At 31.3% G+C, this 6,507-nt stretch overlaps 1 pseudogene; it reads left to right on the forward strand.

Moving 5' to 3' along the window:
- The first annotated feature begins 317 nt into the window (after positions 1 to 317).
- Positions 318 to 1,752, forward strand: LOC149570033 (protein argonaute 1-like; annotated as a pseudogene).
- The last annotated feature ends 4,755 nt before the right edge of the window (positions 1,753 to 6,507 follow it).

A 6,507-nucleotide genomic window follows, 5' to 3' on the forward strand; every position in this document is an offset into this window, starting at 1 on the left:
AGGATGATTACCTGTATTATGTAGTGACAATGTATAGCCAGTACAATCTACAAATCTAGAATATAGGAGATTTAATTTACAAAGAAATAACTTGGGGAAAACTTTGACAACTTCACATACCATGGATTAGGGACATGTTCTGAATTACTAAATGATGAAGAGGAGAAAACCATCTAGAGCACAATTTCTACCTTGATCATTATGCATTTTATTAACACTAAACCAACCAATAAAATTGAAAATTCTTAGACAAGTTACCACTCCTCAAAATTAAAATATGATTTTTGGAAATTCACTTGCTACTCAAAATTTAAAGTATGCTATTAGGAAATTCGAATGATTATTTCACTTTGATTCTTTGTAGGGAGCTACTGATTTCTTTTCATAGAACAACAAGACAAAAGCCTTTGTGAATCATATTTTATAGGTAATTTATTTCATCTTGATTGGTTTTTTTGGTGAAATTTAGTTCTACATTTCTCATGTCTCCTTAGTGATAGCTTTGGCATTTCTTCAAAGATGGTGTAACTGAAGGGCATTTTTACCAAGTTCTACTTATGATCTAGATGATATTCATAGGGTTAGTTTCTTAATACTCACAATAGTACTTGTTATTTAGTTGAGATTGACACGGCTCATTAGTTTGTTTGTATTCTCTTTAGATTTTGTTCAAGAAGATAGTTGAATGCTATATGAACTAAAAGTTCTATGGTGTGAATAGGCTTGGGCATCTCTTGAGCCAAATTACTAGCACCTAGTAACATTTTTTCTTTTCAAAAGTGGCACCATACTAGACTATTAGCAAACAACCATGTAGATAGGCATTCTATAGATAGAAGTGGGAACATATGAAGGTCCTATAAGGCTATATAGTACTATTCTGCTCTATTCAAAGGTGTCAATTTGTAACACTGATGTGGGTTTCCTATATTTTTAGGCACTGTGGTTGATTCCAAAATTTTCCATCCCACAGAATTCAAATTTTATCTCTACAGTCATGCTAGGATACATGTATAATACTTATTTATTAGATCAACTTGTCATGCTTTCTTTGCCATGTATTATAAAAAAAATTGATTTGGTTTTTATCATTTACAGGGGACCAGTAGACTAGCACATTATCATGTGCTTTGGGATGAGAACAAATTTACAGCTGATGGGTTGCAATCATTAAAAAATAATCTTTGTTACGCGAATATCCTCTTTTATTAATTCTCTTGATTCTTTTTGTTATGCACAATTCATACCCTCTAGTGTAAATCCCTTTTCATTTAATTCTCTTGATTCATTTTTTTATGCACAGTGCATATCTATTAGTAATATTTACATAGGAGCATTGTAATTCATAATTATCCTACAATGCTAATTGCTTTTAGATTATTCATGCATCATGTATATAAGAACATCAACTATAGTGGAAATTTTCACATATCGAATCTCATATTCTAATTTTATATTTAATTTTTAATTTTTCTATACATCAATTTGGGATTTAATTATCTGCTGGCCTTGTATTGGTGTGTTTATAGATATGCAAGGTGCACACATTCTATATCTATAGGTATGGTTCTAAAGTCTTCAAAATAGTTTTTATGTTGATATGTTGCGATGACTTCATTGATTTTTTTTTGCTTCTTCTGTATAGTGCCTCCTACATATTATGCCCATTTGGCTACCTTCCATGCTCAATTTTATATGGAGCTTGATACATCAAATAGTGGTTCATTGTCTAGTGGCCTTCCTGGTTTATAATGCCACTACTTTCTCTTGTTTGGTAGGTTAAAATATAAAATAAATCTCCTCAAATATATCTAACTGAAAAAGAAGCTCAAGAGAACTAAAAAGCATGCCCAAAAAGAAGAAGAGGGTATCCTCAACAAGGTGGAGGTAGGGGTTGATATGGTGGTGGAAACCGAGGTGGAGGCCCTCCCTAGTAAGGCATAGTAAATAATTACTTGATTTAATTTCTTGAACCTAGATTATTTCCTTTACCATTTTATGCATAAAGATATCCTAAATTCCTAATCCAAAATGATTTAGTTCTTCAAGCATATTTGAGAAAATTGATTGTTACAATTTCAGTGGGAATGTTATGAGCTTTGGAATTCTTATATTTCAATTGTTATCTCAATATTTTATGATATTACCAGTATTTTGTGAATTAGCTTTTTTGCACAATGTTTAGGCATCTTCAAAAACTTTTTAAAATTGATGCAACTGATTATATGCTTTCTATTTGTTGAAATGATGCTTTGCAGAAACTCTCCTCCCTAGGAAAGAGTGGCAGTGTATTTTATCTTTCTCACAATGATCGGTTCATGATAAAGACAATGCAGAAATATGAAGTAAAGGTATAATTCAAAAACATAAACTTGTTTCCATTGCTGGTCCACTGATTTCTCTTGCCGTCTTTTACATTGTATTTTACTATTTCCCTTTTTTTGAATGAATCAAGACCAACTTAAAGCTCATCACAAGTCTTATGGAATATCATAATATAACAAGGTATAGGAGTTTTAATTAGTTCTAGTGATGAATAGATAAAATGTTTGAGCATTTGGGTTCACATTCCCAAGGATTTTGATACTGCGTATATCCAAATTCAAGTCAGTTGTCTAGTTTTCCCTTCATTTTATAAGGTATTCCAAAGGAACTCTGCTCTAAACCTAAATTTAACTTTTAGGTAATGAAAATTACATACTTGCATTACTTAATTGCTCTTCATTTTTGGGGTCTAGTTCTTGTTTATTTTTACTTTAGATCTACTTTCTGCTTTCCCACAATGAATGGGTTTATACCTGTGTGAATTTGTAAAAAGTGGTCTTTCCTTTTTTTAGTAGATTTTCCTTTATCCGTAAGAAAATGATATACCTAGATAAGTAGGCATATTTCTATATCTTCAGGATATTCAAGCATCCGATTGTTATGTGTTTTTAGAATATTTTGTTGACATATTGAATGGTAAGTGCAGAAGATATTTGTTAGAGAAAGCTAGATGAAAAGTGAAATCCTCAAGGTAGTTACATCATTAAAATAAATTACTACACGAATGTTATAAGCTATAGTACAAATTGCCTAAACCTATTTAGTTATCCTATTCTAAATTTAATTTTTTTGATTGCATTCTGATCCAAAGCTATGTAAAAGTAAACATGTTGTACTAATAAATTGTTCAACTGAGCATCTATTACCATCTTTATTTGTAGATATGTGATATCTTGAGTTGGATGTGAAACTTTTTATGGGTACAGTGGGGTAATGTACAAAATGCATTTCAGTATATTTGAGTTTGTGTGTTTGTCCCTAGACATATGGGATTCACAAAATTTTGAATTTTCCACACTTGGTTTTGGGTGTACAAGAGATTTACATTTTAAACACCATGCATACTACTTTAGTCTCATCTATGCCATTTTTGCAATTAGTTGAAGAAAGTGGGAGTTATTGTTCTTAGTTTATTTGGCAATTTTATCAACATCCTTGGAAATTGATGCATCTTTGTATCTTAAGATGCTAGCTGTAACTAAATGAGTCCTTTAAGCTATACATTTAGTTGTGGTAGCCTACTAATGCTAGCTGTAAGGTACACAAATTTTATATTGTGGGATTCCCTCAGTTTGCCTTAATGTTCCACAAGGTTTTAGCATCCTATTGTTTTTCTTTTCTTCATTGTTTACTAGTGTGACCATTTTATAGGTACTTCTTCATATGCTACCAAATTATTATAATCATGTTCATTTCTTAAGCCCTTGTTGTAATTATTTTGGGATGAAGTGCTTTTATATTTATTTGGCTATAGATTGCAATCATGAAAATAAATCAGTGTCAATTCAATGTACAAATTACCACAACATTTCCTCATGCCAACCTATTACTGGCATGTGAAACATATTGTATTTTAACTTAAAAATTATTTTCCATGGATCAAAAACTTATTGTCAAATTATGATACAAGTCTTTCAAGACTACATATGTCAAGTAAGAGCTAGCTTGCATTCTTAGTTTAATGTAAAATTTTCCACAATATTCTTTCACAAAAAAATTGTTAATGAACAAGAATTTATTATAGCATAGCATGTATAATTTTGGGGGTGTGCTGATCAAAGATAAATATCATATTAGATGATACAATTGGCTGCTAACATCTTTGAAAGGCTTTATATATTTATCACTATTTTGGAATTTATATTGTGAATATATTCCCCTTATTCATGCAGGTTATCTCCAATGCTTCATCTAGTTGTACTTTGTCACGATTTATCTGTACTAATAAAATGTACTCATTTGTAGACAAATCAAGTGTGATTGCAACTTTTTGGAAGTCAAGAGAATAATGGATTAAATTATTTGATTAGGTCTTCATCTTTGAGCACCATGATATGGTACTCCTTTTTCACCAAAGAGTTCTTCCATGGATGCACATCTATCCAGTGAATTTAAAAAAAAACCCACATCTGATGGTAAGCTTTTTCTCTAAGGAAAATGCATGCTAGAAGCCATCATTATGTGATCTAAAGTGATTCCTCTTTTCATGCATTTATGCTTAATTTATTAATCATTTATTTTATCTCTTAATTTTCATTACATGCAAAATACCTCTCCATGCACTTGACATGCATTAAGCCCTATAGTTAATGTTTGTCACAAACATTTATTTCCCAATTTACAAAACCATCAAGTTGTTGCAAAGCAATTTTATGTAGCAAAGTTTCCAAATAACTTTTAAATTGTGCAAATTCAAGTAGCATATAAATTTATTTTTTCTTTTCTATTACTAAGCTTCAATGACAAGGAAAAGTAAATTAATCATGGGAATTGTCTTCTCATATTCATGGTACTTATAAGTGCAATCCATAAACTAAGATTCTGTTGATATCTTGGGATGCCATGCTCCATGCTCTTTTTTATGATTATTGACATGTATATCTCGCCTTGTAATTATTACTAAGAATATTTTTATAAATATGATGACTACTCATGGAGTGCATGTGGAGATGATTAAAAACATACAGGTTGAATCCCAAAATAATTAAAATTCTATATCCTAGTTTTCAATGTCAAAAAGTTTTGACTATAGTGGATTCTAACAAGAGGGGTATGTCTTTTGGCTAAACATAGTACTAGCCCCTAATACTTTTTGAGAGAAGCTCTTTGCTATTTTTCTTATTTTTATCAGGTTCTTAGAATATCTCACACTCATGGTTGTCTGATTTAAGCAACTGATAAACTACAAATAATAAATTGTGCAATAGAATGGGAAAGAACAATATGTTCTATTGCCATACCTAGGAATTGACATTATGTCATGGGACTTAGCCAACAATATATTTTTACCAAGTATAGTGTACTATAATGGTATTGTTCATACAATGTTGATATTTACTCAAGAGGACTATTTTTATTTAGTTTTATTTGCCAAGTTTCCTTTTCAATTTGATTTTGAGATGGTGACACTTGAGACTCAAGTGCCTACAAATACTTCATGCAGTGTCTAGTCTCAAGCCTTGATCACTAGGAAAGCTCCTAGCTCTTATTATAGTTTGCTTACTACAATGTCACATCCAATTTGCATGTGATTCTACTGATCTAAAGGATCCTTAACCACAAACAACAGTAGTCTCCTCTACCCAAGATAATACAACTTTGTTTGGATTTAAATAAGAAAATTGCAGCAGCATTATTAGTGAGGATTTGTGTTTTCTCAAAAACTTCTTATCTAAGAAAGCCTTCTTGAGGGTTGTGAGCTTGTCTATTTCTCCTTTACATCAAAGGTTCAATGCGAGCATGTTGCTAAGAGCCTACCCAAGGTTAGAAATGCAAAGTGAATTGGTTTTTGATTGCCTCTTTTATTAGAGTAGATTTACCTATGGGGTGTACAACACATGGAGAGCTTGCTTTCTTATTTAGAGTTTTTTTTCTCATCCTTTTCTTGAATATCATATCATAGAAAATACAAAGAGCTCACACAATTTTGTATGATTCTCTTTCTAATTTTGGTAGATAGAAAACTATTATGGCTTGAGACTATGTTCAACATAATTTACAACCTCAACAAGAGTTGGAATCCTAGTTTTATACATATGTGGCATTGGTTGCAACAACAAGGATGTTACTACATCATTTGGATATATTCAACAAATCAATATGCATATCCTACAATACTGGCTTTCCATTAGATGACATTTCATGGAGGTAGTCAATAAAATAGTTCAAACACCTTACCTACAATTCCACATTTTGTACGCATGTCTACTAGGGCATTTGCAACTTAAACAAATATATTCTCTCAATATATCTATTTTGTGTATATCCAGCAACCATGGCTTTTGATGACAACATTAAATTTAGGCATCCTATCAAATAGTTCATGTGACTTATCTATGCTTCCATTTTGCAAGCATGTCTCCCAAGGAAAATGCTACTACTTTATCTACACCATCTAACAAAATCCTTTATGATTTGATGGATTCCTATAGCTTATCCCAAATATCTCATTCAGCAATTATG

Source organism: Cupressus sempervirens, chromosome 3, assembly GCF_028749045.1.
Source record: "Cupressus sempervirens isolate cs-2001-9-10 chromosome 3, ASM2874904v1, whole genome shotgun sequence".
Classification (NCBI taxonomy): Eukaryota; Viridiplantae; Streptophyta; class Pinopsida; order Cupressales; family Cupressaceae; genus Cupressus; species Cupressus sempervirens.